The 22,270-nt window shown below is 34.9% G+C and overlaps 1 protein-coding gene across 3 annotated transcripts in view; it reads right to left on the reverse strand.

The window, feature by feature from the left end:
• The window catches only part of GRID2 (glutamate ionotropic receptor delta type subunit 2), a 1,512,615-nt gene that overhangs the window by 584,378 nt on the left and 905,967 nt on the right, over nucleotides 1-22,270 (reverse strand). The window lies entirely within an intron of this gene.

Below are 22,270 nucleotides of genomic sequence, written 5' to 3' on the forward strand. Positions count from 1 at the left end.
TGTGTGTGTGTGTGTGTGTGTGTGTGTGTGTGTGTGTGTGTGTGTGTAGCAGGGGCAGTTTCTGTATCAAGATTTCCACTCTACCAAATCTTATCATACGTATTCTAAGACATGTTCTCATTTATGCATGGCATGACATATAATAGGTCAGACTATTTTATAAGAGGTCATTCTGCAATTTTTCACAAGAATATGTAATGATTGGGTTTCAGATAAAGATGCTTTCCAATAGATATCAAGGAGCTGTTATAAAATGTGAATTGCGTTTTGGTGGCTATTCTTTGTCCTACTGAGAAATACCTGCCAAGTGGTGCATTGTGTCACAAAAAATAAAATTGGAAATATATTTGGTATGTGATTCAGTGTTTTTTCAAAATGTGTAATAGTTGCAGAATCTTTGTTTTTGAATATTTGGTGCAAGCTTCATACTATTTTATACATTGTGTTGGTCCCTCAGACTTTACTGAGATGTACAGATTATACATAACAGAGAATTGAGGATATATTTATCTACTTTTAAGCTTTATTATCATTTTTGAAATATATGCATAATCAACTTATAGGTGAAATTTTATATTTAAAATATAACATGGCAGTTTTCAGTTTTAGCTTAAAAAAAAAAACACTTTACACAAGTTATGGTAATCCTTATTTCTAATTTCCTGATTTTTTAAAATCATCTTAGAGACAAATAACGAATAATTTATTAACAATAAAAAGTAATAGAAAATACATGAGACTCCATTAGAATTAAAAGACCTCAAACTAGAAAATCAGATATAAGGAAAGTGGGTTTCTCAAATAAAATAAAGAGAAATATGTTGTAAAATGGAGGAAAACACTACTAAAATATGTAACTAGAAAGAATTCAGAGAAAAGAAGTGAATACCAATATATAGGCTATTTAGATTTAAAATACTTCTGAGGCAATAGTAGTAGAGTGATTCAATTTAGTTTAAATTATCCTCCTTTTAAGCTAAATAATAATCTGCACCATATAATCAAATAAAGCAAAATTTAAGCTATGAGCACTCTGCATTACCTGTAGAAATTACTAAATGAGAAGTTGTTTTGTGTAACAGCATTTATGGACTAAGTAGAAGGTAAGAGATACGATGATAACTTCTCAGTAACTTAACTAGACCATTAAATTTACCCATTGCTCTTCATCTAAAATATTTTAGGCAAAAGTATGAAATAATATCGAGGCACAAATCTTGCATTTCAGTGAAGAAGAAAGACAAATGTGTTGTCTAAGCCCATGATTCTACTAGCTGTACTATCTTTGGTTGCTTAGGGTCAGCAAGAAGATAATCTCTCTTTCTGGTCTTTGGTTTTATTCATGAGTATTAACATATAAGATAATTTAGCAGTGTAAATTTATTACAAGCAAACAATTATTAGCACATTACTGCAGACAACAAAATAAACCATCTATCTTCATGTTCTAAATTGATAGCGCTTCACCATACTTAGGTGGGCACTAAGTATCTGAGAACCTTCAGTATGAGTACTGTATGTCTTAATGTGCATTTTTGAGTAAGAGTCTATTGTAACCTCTTTCAGGTTCTCAAGCTCTCAGGTCTCCTACCAGTTCTATCGGACTAGTTATTCTAAAATCATTAGTCCTCAAGTTTAGTCTCCAATTAAGGTTACTTAATGAATATTTAAAATACCCTGCCCTACAAACAAGTGAGTGGATATGAAAGCTTATCAGAAAAACTAGACTATATTACTAGCATAATCATTTAAAGTCACCTCAATTTTTAAGCAAAGTCAAGGATTCATGTAGTAGAAACTGCTAGATAATCATGAAAATCCATTCTCTCCTTCTGCTAGGATCCTCAGCTAGGCTACATTTCCCATTCTCCATTGGAGGGTAGAATTACAAGCCCATGTGACTGAGCTCTAAGCCAACAGATTGCGAGTGATGTATGCCACTTTTAAACCTGACCCATAAAACCTCCCATGAGTTTGTGTCTGCTCTCTGTCCATTCCAGTTTACTAGGATTGTGATGTTATGTCCAGAGGACCTTGGAAGCCACAACAGCTCCAGTGCATGGAGCAGTCTCCCGTTTCCTACTCTCTGTTGTGGTACTTGAGCTGACATGAAACAAACCTTTGTAGTTGGACATTACATTTCGGTCTACTTGTTAGAGTAATTTAGCCCATCTTATCTTTAATGCAAAGCATTTCTATTAACTTCAGTTATGCACATTTTTCTAATCTTAATAAATTTTAATAAGCATACTCACTAGAGTAACTTTTACTTCTGTGATTCTATAACAGCATGATTTCAAAATTATGCAATACTTGTTGGCCTTTTCAAGAAAATTGAATATCCAAACACCACATATTCTCACTCATAAGCAGGTGTTGAACAGTGAGAACACATGGACACAGGAAAGGGAACATCACACATTGGGGTCTGTCGGGGAGTGCGGGGGATAGGGCAGGGATGGCAAGGGGTTGGGGGCCTAAGGGAGGGATAGCATTAGGAGAAACACCTAATGTAGATGATGTGGTGATAGATGCAGCAAACCACCATGGCAAGTGTATAACTATGTAACAAACCTGCACATTCTGCACATGTACCCCAGAACTTAAAGTATATATAAAAAAATAATATTTAATATTTAGAACTTTTTTTTTACAAAGACATTTTTATCTGGAGAAGAAAAACCAATTACACTAGAATGGTACTTAAGAATAAAAAGTCATGTCTTTTCTTTTTAATTATATATCAACGTATATGCAATATACACAACTAAAATCCATGTATTTTATTGTGACACCATGTGTTACTTTTTTTTAATGTTCTACACAGAAAGCTAATTCTTCCATTTATTATCTGAGAAGATGTTCACTAAAAGAGGGATATAATTTCCCTAGGTGTAGGGTAACATCTTCATGCATAACCAGTGGGCTGATTTGAGTTCTCTGATTTTTTGTAATCGAATGTTACCAAAAAAAAAAAAAAAGGTTAAAAAGCTGCTGATGCTGGGTGCAGTGGCCCATTCCTATAATCCCAGCACTTTGGGAGGCCACAGCAGGTGGATCACGAGGTCAGGGGTTCAAGACCAGCCTGGCCAACATGGCGAAACCCCGCCTCTACTAAACATACAAAAATTAGCTGGGCGTGGTGACACATGCCTATAATCCCAGCTACTCAGAAAGCTGAGGCAGAAGAATCATTTGAACCCAGGAGGTAGAGGCTGCAGTGAGCCAAGATCACGCAATTGCACTCCAGCCTGGACAACAAGAGTGAAAATCCATCTCAGAAAAACAAAAACAAAAAAACAAAAAAAACAAAAAACAAAAACAAACAAAAAAAAACACTGAATGAAAAGGTAACTGGTATCAGTAATGGAAGGAGCATTTAGTAAGGAGATTAAAAAGATCACGATCACGTGGAGGTCAATGGCCTAGACTTTGGAAATCCAGTAAGCTTTGAGTTCTCTCACTTAAATGAGTAGATATACACACACACACACACACGCAAACACACACACGCACACACACACACACACATAAAAGTATGTATAGTAGTATGATATATATTCAGTAAAACATAATATATATACATATATGCATATCACTTCAAAGAGGTTAAAACTCACAGAAGTAGAATTAAAGGAAAAAAGGAGAAAAAGGAGCAATAATGTTGTTTATGCTTCTCACATATTATCAAATTGAACTAATATAGAGTGAGCACTCTTACAAAAAAATTTACATAAAAAAATTTCTGAGCTCTTTGTGTAGATAACAGAAGACAACTATTGCAAATCCTAAATCAATTCACCTGATTGTTTTCATATTTTTAAATAGTGTTGATCATTCCACTTGGTAACACTTGCCTCAATATAATGCTGTATCACACCAGTGGCATTACCTACTGAAGGACTAAATTACTTCTGAAATTTAGAAGTTATCTAAATACAAGCTAGAATTTTTAAATCCTATTTACTTCCACAGGAAAATTGCTTTCTTTTCCCACTTTCCTTATCTAAATAGCCTATCTTCTAATCTCCTATTTCAGCAGTGAACATATTTGAAATCAATGAAAGGAATTACAAAATTTGATTGCAATTTTCCTTTTTTCCTTTGGAACCTATTTAATATCTAAGCATATCATTGTTGTTTGGGATCATTGTATAAATTCTTAGAAATGTTTTATAAGCTCATAAACACTAGTTGTGCTTTTTAAACAAAAATTTCAAAAAGTTTTCAGTAACAAAATATTGACAGTATTAAAATAAAATTTATTATCATAATAAGAAACACTGCCTAAAGGTCATATTATGTTTGGCCTATTAAAAAAAAAACAAAAAACAAAAAACGTAGCAACTATTAAATAAAAAAAACTATCCAATGGGGATTCTATTTAATAATATGCTTGGTTATCAAAATAACAGGAAAAATTGAGGTATGTATTTCCTCTGGTAATGTGTTTCCTCTGTTCCTCTATTCCATAATTCTCTTTTATCATTATACATGTGCACATTAATAATGTAAAAAGAGCATGACATGTTCATATAGAGTTGATTCCACTTCGATATATAATAATATAATTATAGCAAATGAAACTATCCCATCTCCTAAGAAGCTGAGCTTACTATAAGAGAATTGAACAGAAAAGAAAAAAAAATCAAGTCCTGTCAGGAAGACAAGCAATGAGTAAGGACAGACCATCTGTCACTGGCAGGAACTTTAGAACTTCTGAATCTTTTGAAAAGCTCGACAATTTATCACAGTGTCTTCCATCATTCATTCTCAAATCTTTAGATGTGCTAAATATAACACAATCCAACGCAGGGAAATCAACAACACTGCCTGAGCTTGTTTCTCACTGGTAATAAATGTGGAACAGTTCCTTCAAGTGCAGGGGACAATTTAATTGACTAAACAATAACAGCAACATGCTGTTTTTCACTCAACCTTGTGGCTTAACTAAATTAAGCTTGTTCCCTTTGCAGGATGTACTAAATATTACACATTTATGCAGAGAGTTGTAGTGCTCTGTGCACCTGCAGCAGCAAAGATATCAGGTGTTTGCTTCCCTATTTCTACTCCTTCCAAATCGTTAGGTGGAGACCAGCAAGTGGCATGCACAGGCAGAGGACATCAGCAGATGTGCTGGAACAAGTGGCCAGAGAAACACTAAAGAGCTACTCCCTTCCTGACTTCTCATCTATAGTAATACCATAGCTTACTTATATCAGCATTTCTGGAACTATATTCTGAAGGGCACTAGATTCACTAACATTAGTGAGTTTTCCATAGCTAAGATTTAGAAATGTTGGGTTAAGCAAAGTTCAAATTTCCACAGATGCTATTACGGCATTATCCCTCAAAGCTTTAAACAGGTTAACATGAATATAGAAATACAATTAACATAAAATCATATTAATATGTATTATTTTGCAGATTAATATTATAGAACAAACAGCTTTGAACTTATGACTGTAAGCTCTAAAGTTAGATTCAGTGCCTACATTTTCTTAGTGTGACTTTGAGCAAATTATAAGCCCTATAAACCTATTTTCTTTTTTGTCAGTAAGAATAATGGTAGTGCCCACATAATGGAATCAGAATAAACATTAAATGAAACAATGGTATATGGTAAACTGTCAGTAAATATCAACTCCTTACATTTTAGTTCATGTGCCTTATTGATCTTTAGAAGATAGTTGGATTATAGAATATTCCAAATGGATTTGATCACAGAAACCATTTTTTTTTTCACTGCAGGTGTCATGGGATTAATACAGTTTGGAAAATGTAGACTAGAATCAATGTTAATTTAGTCACACAGTTCTAAAAGTTTTTAAATTTTATTAAAATGCCAGAAGGAATTTTGTAATTTTTAAAATGCAATCCCAAAATAATCCTACAGAGACCATGATAGAGAAAAATATTTCCATAAAACAAAAACAAAAGATGACTTACTATATTTTATTTAAGACACAAATGTATATGTAATGTTTTTGACCAAATGGCATTATTTTTCTTTTCTTTCATTTCTTAAATCCCTATTTAAAAACAAAATAAGACAAAATAAAACCACAATGTTCTCTCCAACAAAAGAGTATGTAGTATATAAAGTTTATAGTGTATAATATATTTTTAGCAAGGGCTTTGTGGATTTACGGTACAAACTATTTCCAATTGCCTGAGTGTTGCATATGGCCAAACTGCACTACTATAGAGTTCTGCTAAAACTAAACAAACACCAACCGAAAAAAAAATACAACTATTACAAATACTGTGTGTGAAATATAGTGACACTACAAAGCTCCAACCTTCTCAAGGTACAGTAAACATGTACATAACCTGAGTTTTGTTTTCATTGCTTGTTTTCTTTAGCTTGTTGCTGTTGTTGTTTTTCTCAGGAGAAGAACTGAAGCCACGATACAGGGAGACTGGAGCGTTATTTGTTTAGATTCCATTTTTAAATCCCAAGAATATCCAGCAGATGGCATTAGTAATCCCTCACGCCAACATTGGACAGCATGGGGACATTCTGAAAGGACTGTCTTGTTTGCATTTCCCCTTGAGCTCAGCATGGATCCTCAACTGTCTTCTGTTCTTATCCAAGCAGCCACTATCTGCCATTTCACTCTGTGCTTTTTTTGCTTTAGAATCTCTGCTCTGATCTTCCAGCTGGAAGACAAATACACTTTCATCCAAATCCTCTTGCCATTACTGCCAAAGTTATTTCATAAACTGATATGCTAGATTTATTGTTACTGCTGTGCAGTGGGCCTTCCCACACCCGCAAGAGATGAAAATACGCCACCACTGAGACTTAGCCAACACCACGCTACCTGCTCTGTTTCTTTATGTGTAAAGATGGGCGCTAATGCAAAAAATAGGCTGCATTCATCATGTGGCATAGACCAATCTTCCTGTGTTCTCTATTATTGAACAAATATTGAACAGTGATTAAAAGTAAATTCATGATTTCAGTACTTTACCTTATGAGTATAAAGATTTGACAATTATGGCCAGTGTCAGAAACCACAATGTTACTGTCTTTAATTCTTTGTGAGTTTCTGCTGGCACTGGGTTTTTTTTGATGTTTGTTGTAGTGATTTAAGGTGCGTTATGCCAAAACATTAGAAAAAGCAGTGTTTGTTGAAGGGCCCCTCATCCCTTGCCTATGTTACCATATGCTAATATGTTAACTTTTGGCACCAACAGAAAATTACACTAAAACATTTATTTTCTTGTAGCTATTATTTTTTAATAGCTAAATGACCCTGGGCAGAGTAAATTAATTTTTAAGTATGACAGGCAAACAAATGAATACGAGTTCTTAGTTGGATTGTGATCAATGCTTAAAATGGCGATTTGGGGGCAAATTGGCACTTAATTGCTAGGATTTATGAACTAAGGCTTTCTTGCTATCTTGAAGCCAATACAGAAAAAAATAAAGTTCTTAAAGTCTATTGATCATGTCTAAATGCAATATATGAGCTCTTCTCAGCTATGGACTTTCATGCTTTGCTGTGCTCCTTTTGATCTCTTCTTAGTTTCTCTTTGACAAAGTGTTTCTCGTAACTCATATCATGAACAAAATGTCAAACCCTTCCCACCCCTACCTCCCTAACCCCAAGGAGTATTATCCCCACCCTTGGCTTGCCTAACATTCTGAGCCAACCTCTATCCCGGCCTTAATGAAATTGTAGTTAGCTATGTAAGTGGCTGTGAGGGTCATGTTGTATATATTTTATATACCCCCGTAGTCCCTCAGGTTCAGCTATAATGGCTTTCCTGCTGGTCCTCCAGTATAGTTCAGCATTTGTCTTTATGTTGCCTCCTGGATTGCTCTTCCATTAGAGACAAACACATAACCCCCTCCTTCATTTCATTTAGGTCTCTGCATGTCACTTCATCAGGCATGACTTCTACGATCTTCCATTCTTGTTCCCCCATGCATCTCTGTTACTTACTTTTGTCCCATTCTTTAGAGCATCTATCCCACCTGAGACAAATGAACACACACACACACAGTCACTTATTTACTATCTCTTTCTGTGCCATAGAATAAGCTTCATGGGAGTAAGGACTTCATTTTGATCACTGGTCTATCTCTTTACAGTAAATGACACATAGTAGGGTTTCAATAAAATGGATTGCCAGAAACAGGTCAGATTTTTTTTTTTTTCCTAAATGCTGCTTGTGTAAAGAAGAGAACCAAATAGCTCTAACTTGTGCTTATACATCTGTGGGTATCCCTACCTCACATAGGACTAAACTATTTGATAAGCTGATATAGAAAAGAAGTCATCAGAAAAAAAAATTAATTAAAACAATTAAATAAGAAAATGAATCAATTTACATTTTCCAAAGTGAGATCTTAATTTTTTACATGGTAACTAATTATAGAAATATTAAATTTGAAGTCTACAAAGCCAAATACCTCAGGACTTGGAGACTGTCTGGTACTAGAAAAAGAAAATAAAATTTGAATAAATGGGCTTGAGTTCAAATGTTAGGCCTCCTTAATTGTAACCTGGTATGTTACATACACTGAGTCTCAGGTTCCTGATGAACTGAATGACACTTTTTCATGGATGCATAGTGAGGACTAAATGGCTAAATTTAAGTCTATATTATTTAATTAATAAACAAAGCCAATGTTCAAGATCTAAAGCATCCGGAACATTACATGTGTTCAAAAATAATTTAAGCCACTGTAGTACTTTTGACAGTACTCATAACTGGTCATGCTTCACAGCATTTATTCTATCCAGTAAATGCTTATTGAATGCTATTTACAGTATATCAATAATAATGTAAGCTAATATTTGTTGAGTGCTTTCTATGTATGACACTATGTGTTTATATACATACACACACACACATAAATATATAGATCATAATTCATTTAATTCTGACAGCATCCTCATCATGCAAGCACTAAAACTATGTTCATTTTAAATATGAAGAAACTGAGGAATAAAAAGTTAAAGTAACTCACCCCAATCATAAAGTTAAACAGGAGTGGATGCCAGAGCCCATAATTAGTAAATAAATATTCTATAAAATTTTCTCATAGCCCTCTGTTTCTAAGTTGCAGAACCTGTTATGCAATTTTCAAAATTAGAATAACAGTTAAACTGAATGCTGCAGATCATTTTGTGGGATACACTGGACTTTTGTTTATTTAAACTCCGCTATATTAACTTATGTGCATCCACTGTATAACTGATAGAGAAAGAGACTAAACCATAGAAGACTTTGAAAAATAAAGGTGATTCCATAACTATTTGCCTTAAAGTGGTATAAGAAAATATGCTTTTCCTTTAGTAAGACTTAGTTTTCATATTCTTTTCAGAATGTGGGCAATTTGCTATACTGGTTAACTGATCAAACATTACACATACGCACATGCATACACATACATATAAATGTATATTCCTGATGCTTAACTAGAGAAATGTTTGCACCTGACTCTTAACTAGAGAAACAGTTATCTGTTCCTGTTGTTTCATCACAACAAAACTTCCCATTGTCACCAGAGGAGGAAAACCAAAAAGCTTCGAGAGGAGACATTGGACCATGATTCTTAGATACTGTACCAATAAAGCAATATGACAATTAAGCATCTAGCTTCTAAAGTTAGACAGTTAGTTTACAACTGTTCTTACACTAATGAAAGTCCTTGTATAGCTTGGTGGTATCCTGTTATAAGTAGCTCATCATTGATGAAGCTACTATGGAAGCTAATTGTTACTCATTACAAAACATTCCTAGTTCAATATTTCTGTTATCCATGTGCTTTTTCAATATTACATGGGGATTTTGCTTTCTAGAATTTTAAGAGTAGCATAAAATGTGGATTATTCTACTAAAATTAAAAGACTTCACAGGAAAAAAATTCAAAAGGACTTATTGTTTTTGCTACACAAAGTATCCAAAAGAAAAAGTAGAGAAATGCAAAATGTGAATTTCCATGTCCATATTCCTAAGCTACTTGTGTTTGTCATTTTCAACGTAAGCTCAGGAGGTATAGTCTTTGAAATTTTTCCTGAATCAGAACAGGACCTTCGAGCTTTCTGGGGTTTCTAAATTTCTTTCATAGTTTGTTCTATATAAAGCAGCTTTGTGGCCTACTGTAAAAAATGTTTTCAAATGGTGTTGGACTCGACAGCATGGACACTTTCCAGAGCTCTCAGCAACTGACTCCCCTGCCTGTGTTATTTCACTAGGGTGAAGTATAAACTACCTTTTCTTACCATTGAAAAATTACCTTACGGTGTTTGAACTGTGTTTAGTAACAAAACGTCAGTTGAAACCGAGGCACCAAATGCAACTGCCAACTGCTCAAACAAACAGTCACTTGCAGAGAAGAAATGTAGAATTTGACAAAGGAACCCATGGTATGATCACATAAAGCAAGAACATTGAAAGATGACTTTCAATGTTCTTGCTTTATGTGATCATACCATGGGTTCCTTTGTCAAATTTTAGTGATCATAACCTTTTTAAAAATTTTTACATGTATGTTTATCTCTCAGTGTTTATGACTGCACACTTCCTATAAAACAATTAGAATTACTCTGAATGCCATTTATATTTCTTAGAATTCACTGTTCTACCTTCCTAGAAATGGAACACACAAATGTGTGCGTTGGTGTTATTGCAAATTCATGGCTTCTAACCCCTAGTTAATGCTGATCCTCATTCTTTTTTTAATATATTGTCAGTTCTGTTCTTCTATTATAAAGGCAGTGACAATTCAACCTTCCAGTGTATTGACATGTCCCACCTCAAGGGCTCTGTCTCATCTTCTCTGCCTGATAATGATAACTTAGTCCAGCTTGTTTGGCCATATACAAATGTAACCTTGAATCTTATGTGTGTTAGAATCACTGGAAATAAGCTCTCAACCAGTGGGGTTGGAAGTAAATACATAAATGCTTGAGTCTCTCCACTCCATTCTGAGATTTATTCCACACACACTCTCTCAGTGGTTCTCCACAGGATTGAGACCCATTTGCCCATAATCATAACCCCTTCTCGCTAACACATTCTTGACTGGCTTTTCTCCTTACCCTCTTTCATGTTCACCACTTCCTCACTTGTGCTTCCTGGTAATGCCTCCTTAATAAGCCATCTACACTCAAGTCCTTGTCTCAGGATTTGTACCACTAACTCAAACTGAGTCAGCCTTCCTATACAAATTACACAATTGGCTATGTGAGGGGAATAGTCTTTTAGTTAAAATGAAGAAAAAAAAACTCTTAAGAAGTAGAACGTATGTTCCAACTGTCCTATACATTAAAAAATTAGAACAAAAGTCTTGAGAAATTAAAATTATTCACAATCTGTCCATAGGGATTGTCTTATTTTAATATACTCTTTAGCCACCCTCATAATTCTAAAAAGCAGTGCACAATGTATTTGAGATTGTTTACATCAATGGTGCTCAATTTTAGCATACATTATAATCATCTGGAAGGCTTTTTAAACACAGATTGCTGGGCCTACCCCAATAGCTTCTGATTTAGAAGGTCTGTCAGGGGGTCTGAATATTTTTATTTCTAACAGGTTCTCAGTTGATGCAATATTGTAGGTTCAGTGAATGTTGTTGACATCCACTGATTTATAAAGGGTCCTGATCAGGGATTGAATGAATGTGATTACCTGGATTTGAGTCTATATTATTTAAATAATAAACAAAGTCATTCAAACTTTTGGACCACCTGAAATGTATCAGACATATTGCTAGGTAATGGAGTTGTTTCAATGAGCAAGACAGAGTTTGTCCCTGTTCTAAATGAGCTTTCAGACTGGCTCTACTGGATATTTACTTGGATTATTAAAAGTATACCAATACCTGCCAGTTTATACATAATAGTCCAGTAGAAATAACTAAAGATATCCACTTTTCCATAGAAAGATACAAGCCTGTTTTAGAAAAAATACTATCTTTTCAAGCCTGTTGTTTAAAAAAAAAAGCTCATGTGAAATAAAGTCTTGAAACACACTAAAGTGTTGTATTTATACCTCAATCATTGCTACACAAATCATAGCTTTGCACAAATTAGTTTGATCATACATATTTTCTATTTGGGATTATGTTATTTACAAAAATTAAGTTTTCAGGGTTTGTAAACAAACTTTTTTTTCCCCACTACGATGTTTTGTGTTTCTTTTTGTTTTTCTTTTTTCATCTTAAGTAATAAGATCAGCTTTGAGTATAAACAACCAATTATATCCTGAAATACATCATTGGATTTCACTGTTTTTTATTTCTTATATTCCATTCCAGGCTCAACACTAGGAATGAGTTCTGCTAAACTGTTAAATAAATGATGTATCAAAGCTTGTTTCAACTAACTCCAGGAAGATAAAGAAAAAAAGTCCTTGAAGACTACATGATATATGTCTGCCTTTTAGTCAGATTTTACTTTGAGAATCAATCTTTATTAGGAACTACAGAATGAGACTAAGATGTGTTTCTGTTACTAGAATTGAGACCATAAATGCTGTGGGTACAATTATGGCCCATAATTCAGGGGGTATCCTGGAGATGTATTGCCAAGACTTTCTTCATCTACTTTAAAGAGGCGTATACCCACTTTGAATCTCCTATATGTTTTGTAGATTACTGAAATAATTATTACTGTTTCACAGTTAGCATGCCTTCCAATTTGGCACAATTTCACAGTTTACTCATGTCAGAATACAAAAGCAAGAGAGCAAAGGATATATTATTCTATACCCACACTGCTATAAGGACATGTCTGAAACTGGGCAATTTATAAAGGAAAGAGGTTTAATTGAATCACAGTTCAGCATGGCTGAGGAGGTGTCAGGAAACTTACAATCATGGCAGAAGGGGAAGCAATCACATGGTGGCAGGAAGGAGAAGTACAGAGCAAAAGGAGAGAAAGCCTCTATAAAACCATCAGATCTCATGAGAACTCACTATCATGAGAATAGCGGCATGGGGGTAATTGACCCCATGATTCAATTACCTCCACCTGGGTCTCTCCCAGGACACATGGGATTATGGTAACTACAATTCAAGATGAGATCTGGGTGGGGACACAGCCAAACCATATCAAAGTATCTATTTGATAATGATCCCTTGGTCTCTCTCAGACCCAAGGAGATGTGCTGACAGTTGCAATTCTGAGAGCCACTTGTTTTCCTCTACAGAAAAATTTGAAAACAGTCATAAAGCAGGTTGACTTTAAAAGCCTTTCTTCCAAGGTGGACTTGATGATAGAATTATTAGAAGACAGTCTTTAGGAGTATTATGGTAGTGCTTATTCTTGAGGTAATCAAGGACAAGGACATACTTGAAGTAAATATTCGGTGGTTTTGAACACCACAATTGTTGAAATAAGTGATCTGTTTTTGTTTGTTTTGCTTCTTTTTGTTTCTTTTGTAGACCCCTTGGTATAACACACTTTAAAAATATATGTACCCCACTACAGAACAAATCATTACTCCCTCATGAACTAAGGCATGTTCTTATGGACACATTTTACCCTGATTTACAGTATGACTTACAGTATGGTTAGCTCAGGATAGTTTTAAAATCAACAGAAATCTCTTTTGCTCTTGTTGCCCAGGCTAGAGTGCATGGGTGTGATCTCGGCTCGCTGCAACCTCCACCTCCTGGGTTCAAGCAGCTCTCCTGCCTCAGCCTTCCAGTATGCCTCCCATGGCTGGCTGAGGCAGGCAATTCTCCTGTGAACTGTGATTCAATTAGCCCACCACCATGCCTGGCCAATTTTTGTATTGTTACTAACAATGCGGTTTTGCCTTGTTGGTCAGGCTGGTCTCGAATTCCTGACCTCAGGTGATCCACCCACCTCAGCCTTCCAAAGTGCTGGGATTACAGGCATAAGCTACAGTGCCCAGATTGAAATTTCTATTCTAAGACCTATTCATCCCTTGCTTTTAGGAATAAAAATCTTTTATCTTACATTGTAAATTGTAAACTTTTCACCGAAGTGTTTATCATTCAAGTTTCTAATGTTAGAATTTAAGACATAATGTATGACCTACTCTTCCCTTGCTTTTAGGAATAAAATCTTTTATCTTACAGTATAAGTTGTAAACTATTCACTGAAGTGTTTATCATTCAAGTTTCTAATGTAAGAATTTAAGAGATAATGTACTTGTTAGAGAAGGCCATCTATTTTCCCAAAAACAGAATGTTGGCCTACAGTAAGGCTTCATTTTTCAGGTTCTTTAGGTAAGGTGTGAAATTATTTTAAATGGAATGATTTCTGTTGCTGGTTGTCTCATTTTGTTAAAAAAACAAAGTGTTAGTAAGGTTATGGATTCAGTTTCTCTCTAGGTAAATTTTGGTTCCTGTCTTCTATAATCATGGTTATGTCTGTAAGGAGACTATAAGACATTAGTCCCAATGAAAATAAAATGGAACATTATCTAGTCACCATCAAATCTTCAAAGGTAGAATATAAAGGACAGAATATTGTTGTTGTAAGGGGGTATTAAAAAAGTGTAAAAAGAACAATGAATGGTCATATAGAAATGAATAGAAGACACTATGGGTATAATGAGCAAGAAATTTATGGTGGGCATTTTCCAGAAATAGTGCAGAGATAAGCTTTTCTTGAAATGTTTTTGATAAATAAAATATGCTTAAAATGAATTTTGAGTACATGAAAAGCAGAGACTGATACTATTATGCAAATCATTACATATTACTTGACAAAAAGAATTGATATGGCAGGGCAGATTGGGCTTGGATAAAAGTGGTTTGGGAGATGTGAGAGAATTAGACAAATCTGTATGCAATAAAAAGAAAAATAAGTAATATGTTTATTGCTATTTTTGGTATTATTCCAAAAGTAAGATTTTTTTTAAATAACATTTAGTGATAAAGAATTGAAGATATGTCATAACAGCTCTGTGCACAATTCATAATTTACATAAAATATATTTAGAGTAAATTTGTTAAAATTATATTTGTATTAAAAATTAAGAATTACATATAATTTAAAAATCATTTTGTAGGTTCAATTATGTTCAAAAAATTAATGTTTCTATATTTAAGGGTCATAGTTAAAGAATCTCAACATTTATAAGTTAGTTATGTGCGCTAAGAGGAAGACAGCTTGCTGTGGCAGTTAAGATTCTGAAATATAGAGAAGGAAGAAGCAAGCAAGCAGCATTGCTTACCAACTGATCCTTTAGCATGGCTACATTCTCACCAGGTATCGTTTTTCGTCATATGGACTACCAGTAAATTATCGTAAAGACTCTCTAGAGATTTGCTATTTTCTTCTAAAAATGAATAAAAATCTTCGTTAAAAAATAAAATGTGTACTTCTTTATCCTAATTTTATTCAATTTTATTTTGTATGTATATTATTAAAAATTCATAATCAACTTTATATGAAATTTTTGATATTTGTAATTATGCCAGATCATTCTGAGCGAATAAAATTTCTGAAGTAAATTAATTTCCAAATATTCTTCAAATTATTTTGTAGATTATCTACTTCAAGCCATAAAAATCAGAAATCATTTGCAAAAATTTCCATATCATATTTATATTATATTAAAAAATATACCTTAACTTTCTTTTACTTAACCTTACTTTATAAATAAAGTTCTCTGCAAATCTAATGAAAAAAATTATGTCAAAGACCCAAAATATCCAATGAGAATTATGATTAAAACAGCAACATGAAAAATAATTAGTGAAAGGATGATCTAGGTCTAAAGCTAGGAAATTGGGCCACATTGCTAAATTGTGTATTTTCTCTCTGTCCTAATAAAAGTTTACACTGTTCAAAAATCCTTATCTTTAGCTTTGAATATGACTTTAAGAAAGTTAAAAACATTTCAAGTGGAAAAAATGTTACTGCGAGCAAAGAAAAGGACATTTTTAGGTTTGAGAATTGAATGTGATTTGGAATCTGAAACAGCTCAAATATTTGCTGTTTGAAATTCAAACTGTGATTGAAATTGTCAGGTGGTTCACCAAAATGTCAAGGGTTATCCAGTCTACCAAATTTCTGAATGAAGTTGAAAAGAGATATTCCTTCAGAGCTGAATTAAGTCCTCTTTATTAAGTCAATGGCTATGTCAATTTATAGAAATCAATAGTGGCTTTTGAGATGTAGTTTAATAAAATATAGAAATCTATATTAAATTCCAGAAATATCAAGGTTATAAACAAGAAGTCTATATAAAGACAACACAGTTTTTTTGCTATTTTTTTACTTTAATAAAAACAAAAGTATTAGATAGTTCCCTATCTTGAAACATTTTAATTTAGGTTTAAAACAGTTTAAAACATAATATAAAAAATAGATGAAAAGTCAATGTGACAAGTTTGAACTTTAGTAGTTGTAAATATGCTCATCCAAAGAAGGCAACAAATTAAAACCACCAAAACTTGTGTCATTCTCAGAGTTCAAAGGGAAAAAGTTACCACTACATGAGGAAGTAAGAACATTGATCTATTGCAGGCTTTTTATACACACGTTTGGAGCAGAAACAAAAATCTTACTCTGAAGTTTTTTAAAGATGAGATTGTGTGTGTGTGTGTGTGTTGTTGTTGTTGTTGTTATTATGAAAAAAATTATGCATATATTCCTTAGTTCCATCTTCCCTCTGCAAAGTACAGGTGGTAAAGCAATTTGCAATCAATGATATGTGGATACTTCGGTATGGTGCCGAACAAGAAATTAATATGATTGAGTGAAAGTACACATATTGAATTATCAGTCAGATCCTCCCTGGAATTAGAAAAAAATGTTTAGATGGCTATTGCTATAATCTGAATGTTTGTTTACCTCCAAAATTCCTGTGTTGAAACGTAGTCATCAAGGTGCTGGTATTAGAAGATGGGCCCTTTGGAAAGTGATTAGGTCATGTGAGCAGAACCCTGATGATGAATAGGATTAGTCCACTTATAAACAAGATGTGAGGGATCTGGTTATCAACTTTTGCCCTTCTACCATGTGAGGATGCAGCAAGAAGGCACCAATTTGATATAGAAAGTGAGTCCTCATCAGATACGGACTCTGTTGGCATCTTGATCTTGAACTTCTCAGTCTCCATAACTTTGAGCAATAAATTTACATTGTTTAGAAATTACCCATTCTAAAGCATCTTGTTATAGCAGCCCAAACTGACTAAGGCAGAAATCGAAACTCAAAACTGGGGTGCTGCTATAAGGAATAACTTAAAACATGGAAACAGGTTTGGGTAGAAACTGAGAAAATCTGAAGGTATATACTAGAAAAAGCTATGAATTTACCATAAAAGAGGATTCTGTTGAGGGCTCTGAAGAAGAAAACTGCAGAGAAGGCCCCAATCTTTTTAGAGATTACCTAAATGGTTGTGATCAGAATACTGACAGAAATATATATGATAAAGGTCATTCTGATGAGGTCTCAGATAGAAATAAGAAACATGTCATTGGAAACTTGAGGAAAGGTGACTCTTGTAATTAAGTGTGACAAGTAACTTGACTGAATTGTGTCCCAGGGTTTTGTGGAAGGTGAAACTAACAAGTGCTGAAATGGAATATTTGGTGGAAGTATTGAGGCTGAAGCAGGGCTTCTCTTAATAGCTTACAGTGAAATGCAGGAAGAGAAAAATAAATTAAAGAAAAAATTATAATCAAAATGGAAGCAGAAAAATATTTGGAAAATTCTCAGTGTGGCAATGTTGTAAATGAAAAACAGAGAACACCAAGGATGTGGCCAAGTCATTGTTTGTATTTTTTAAGATTAATATGGATTGGTGGAAGCCAGGGGCTCTTATTCATCAAGCCAATGGACAGGCAAATTCTACAAATGCATTTCAGAGATCATTGGGGCTGCCACTCCTATCACAAGCTTAGAATTCCAGGACCTTGGGAACAGAAAAAATTTTAAGTCTCTGCTCTCCTCATTCTGGAACAACACTCCTTGCCCTCTCTTGTTGTGGCTCAGGTGGGCCCAAGTACAGCTTGGTGTGCTCCTCTGCAAAGTACAGGTAGTAAACCATGATGGGATCTGCACAGTGCCATCTCTACAGGTGCAGTTGTACAGAATTTATGTGCTATGGGGGCATGGCTGACTCTATCTAGGTTTCAAAGAAAGCTTCAGAGAGGCTGAGGGACCAGGCAGTGAACTGCCACAGGAGTGGGGCCACCACAGAAAGATCCCACTAGGGCAATGTCTGGTGAGGAAGTGAGGTCACCCCTGAGATTCCAGACTAGTAGAGCCTCCAGCATGAACTCTAGCCTGTGAGAGCTGCAATATTCGTTGCATTCTGCAAACCCATGAGGGCAGAGCTACCCGGAATCTTGGGGGCCAATCCTTGACCCAATGTGCTTGAAAGGTAGGATATATAGTCAAGAATTATTCTCCAGCCTTGAGATTTAATGTTGTTTGCCCTGTTGAATTTTGGAGTTGGGACAAGTTACCTCTTTTTTTTTTTTCTTCCTATTTCTCCCTTTTGGAATGGAAATGTATATTCTATTTCTGTCCAATCATTGCATTTTGGAAGCACATAAGTTGTTTCATTTCACAGGCTCACAGCTACAGGCAAATTTGCCTGAGGAAAATTCCCATCTTAAGTCACACCTATATCTGATTTAGATAATATTTAGATGAGGTTCCCCACTTCAGACTTTAGAGTTAATGCTGAAACAAGTTAAGATTTTGGGGGCTAGGTGCAGTTGCTCATGCCCATACTCCCAGCACTTTGGGAGGCTAAGGTGGGCAAATCACTTGACAAGTTTATGAGTTCAACACCAGCCTGGCCAACATGGTAAAGCCTCATCTCTACTAAAAATACAAAATTAGCTGGGTGTGCTGGCACATACCTGTAATCCCAGTTACTTTGGAGGCTGAGGGAGGGGAATGCTTGAACCCTGGAGGCAGAGGTTGCTGTGAGCCAAGATCACACCACTGCACTCCAGCCTGGGCAAAAGAATGAGACTCCATCTCAAAAAAAAGATAAAGGAAGACTTTTGGAGCTATTGGTGTGAAATAACTATATCTTACATGTGAGAAGGACATACATTCTGGAGGGCCAGGAGTAGAATACTATGGCTTGAATGTGTTCCCCCAAAATTCTTACGTGGAAACCTATTGGCCAAGGTGACCATTTGAGAAAGTGGGCCTTCAGGGAGGTGATTAGGTCATGAGAGCAGAGCCCTTGTGAAAGGGATTAGTGCCCTTATAAAAGAGGTGTGAAGAAGCTGATTATCACCTTTTGTCCTTGTACTATGTGAAGACACAGTGAGAAGCTGTTATCTTTGAAGTAGATGGGGAGCCCTCACCAGACACCAAATCTGTTGGTGCCTTGATCTGGGATTTCTCAGCCTCCATAACTGTGAGCAGTAATTTTACAGTGTTTATAAATTACCCAGTCTATGGTATTTTTGTTATAGCCACCCAAACACGGTCATATAAATGATAATACTAAATATGAATTTAGTTATAAATGTGTTAAAACTATATTAGAAGTAGGGGGTTGGGTGCGGTGGTTCATGCCTGTAATCCCAGCACTTTGGGAGGCCAGGGCAGGTGAATCACAAAGTCAGGAGATTGAGACCATCCTGGCCAACATGGTGAAACTGCATCTCTAATAAAAATACAAAAATTAGTCGTGTGTAGTGGTGCGCACCCATAGTCCCAGCTACTCGGAAGGCTGAGGCAGGAGAATTGGCTTAAATCCAGGAGGCAGAGTTTGCAGTGAGCGGAGGTCATGCTACTGCACTCCAGCCTGGCGACGGAGTGAGACTCTGCCCCTCCCCCCAAAAAAAGAAGTAGGGGAAGGGCAACTTCATGTGAAAGATGACATATGTAACCTAAATTCTCATCTTACACCTTAGTCCATCAATAGATATCAATATCTAGAAAATCAAGAAAAAACTGTGTGAAAATTTTATTTAAAATATTTGAAAAATGCCAGAAGTAGCTAAAACAAAACAAAAATTGAAGGTTGCTTCCATAGAGTGGGAAGGGCATGTAGGGAGATGTGGAGAAGCAATTCCCATTTTATATTATTAGTTTTATATGTATGGTACTTTTTTTTTTTAGTACACGGGAAATTTGGATAAAAATAAATTTTATTTTTTAAAAAATGGTGCGTATTCTGTAATCACATTATCAAATCAACTATTTTTTAAAAAAACTGTAAAACTAAGCAATATTTTCTAAGTAATTTTTGTTAAAATTTGTTTAAAAATTACGCTGAAGTGTCATTAATATGTATTGTTTTAAATCCCATTCTTTAAGACATAAAGAGATATATGAAGTATCATACTTAGTGTTTATATTTCAAACCTTAAATATTTCTATTATGAAAGGAAAACAACATCAGCTTCCTATGTTGCTGACCTTGTCGTGTGTTTAGATTAAAAAATTAATTTGAGTGTCTGTAGTCAAATAAACCTGTGATGTCCTATAGAGAATGTTTATTATTTTCTTGCTGATTTTATTATCTTCTTTGGAGCAGTGACATTCCCCAGGGTAAATAAAAGATCTTTGGGGAACCACTATTTTATCATAGGAGATCACTTTGAAATTCACAGAAACCAAATGACCACATTTCTTACCACATAGAGGACTGTAATAAGAGAGCAAAACAGGGGCACTACTGAAATTTCTTCTTAAATTCTCCTACCTCTACCTGAGTACTTTGATTCAAAATAAACATAGAAATATAAAAATTCATTGAAGTTAAAGGGTAAGTCAATCGAATATATCTTTTCTTCAGACATACTTTACTTACCATAACTATCTGCAAATATTTCCTTAACATTAATAATCCTAACCATTTTCAAAGTGACTGTTCTAACACTGTAGTTATTCAAGTTGAATGAATACTGAATTACTCATGGTAGAACTGTGTCTTTCAGGCACATTACAGTAACTACAAATAAGTATCTGGGAGACTCGATATTCTTAAGAACTTGTTCAGCTCTAGGGACTTGAGAAATATATGAAAGAGAACCTGTCAGGTTTTCGTTGAGGAATAACTGACTAAAGTGAACTAATCCTGCTGGCTGCAGAGGAGAGGAGCAGAATGGTCCTTACATGAAGAAAGATAATGCATATACATAATTAGAGCCAAAAGAAGCAGACACTCAAAACCTTGGCTGGATGTACACGGACACAGGCAGTAAATATACCACTTAAGTAAAGCTAAGTGGCACTGCTCACCATTCTCCTTTAATTGTTAAAATGTGTGCCTTCATGCATAGCCAGAGCCAAGCAAAGCCATTCTACATCATTTATTTGGCAACTAAACGTGCTGGGCTGATTTCACCACTCTACCGGAACCTGCCTTTCTTGTTCCCAACTAGACATTTCTGTTTAACAGCTTTTCCCATCTGGAATATATTTACTTCTTTCCTTTATCCAAGCCACAAAACTTTTTCTTTCAGTGAAGATCTGTGTTGAACTTTTACTGGGAAGGCTTCACTTCCTCGTCCACAGTTACTGCTCCTTTTCTAATCATCTCACAGCAAATAATGGGCATCATTCATTTACATACTTATTGCATGCCTCTAAGACTTGCTGCTTATTTTTTATATAATAATTGGTACAATGGAAGGTACATGGACTTAAATCAGTTTTGATTTTAAATTTTACCTCCCTTGTTTCTTACCTGATGAATTTGAACAAGTTCTCAGCATGTCTCAGACTATTGTGTCCTTATTTGTAATCTGGGAATCAAGCCAACTTCCCTGAGTGGTTGGTTACATGGATTTACTGATATAGTTTATGTCTCCTGCTCTATTCAGCACCTGGCACATGATAGTATGAGAAAAATGTGTGGTCCTTTTCCTTTAGTTTTACTTCTAAGCCACATTATTAAATCCTGGAAAACAGAATTGCCTTACATTGCCTTGTATCCTGTTCAATGTCTGGCAGTAATTAAGTACCTTGTGGGCACTTACTAAGTACTTGTTTGAATGAATGTATCGGTTGGGTGCCATGAAGAATCCCTAATGGGCCCCCTATTGAGTGCTCTCAGTAGCTACAGGGACTCTTTAGATGTATTAGAACAAATTCATCACACGTGAAATATCTATTGATTGAGGGTCAGTGCTATCATCTTTGAGTATTGAAGAAAACATGGTTATGTCTTTACAAGGGGACAATAAAACAGTTATTTTAAACTCATGATACTCTGTTCAGTATTATTTTCAATTTGATAAGCTTGACAGACATGGATAAAAGGTAAAAAGATTGTCAAACATTTTGTGAAGTTAGAGAGTCTTCTTTTTAATTCTACCCAAATGGATCACCTCATT

This window comes from Sapajus apella, unplaced genomic scaffold (assembly GCF_009761245.1).
Source record: "Sapajus apella isolate SASKATOON/1434 unplaced genomic scaffold, GSC_monkey_1.0 scaffold45, whole genome shotgun sequence".
NCBI classification, from domain to species: domain Eukaryota; kingdom Metazoa; phylum Chordata; class Mammalia; order Primates; family Cebidae; genus Sapajus; species Sapajus apella.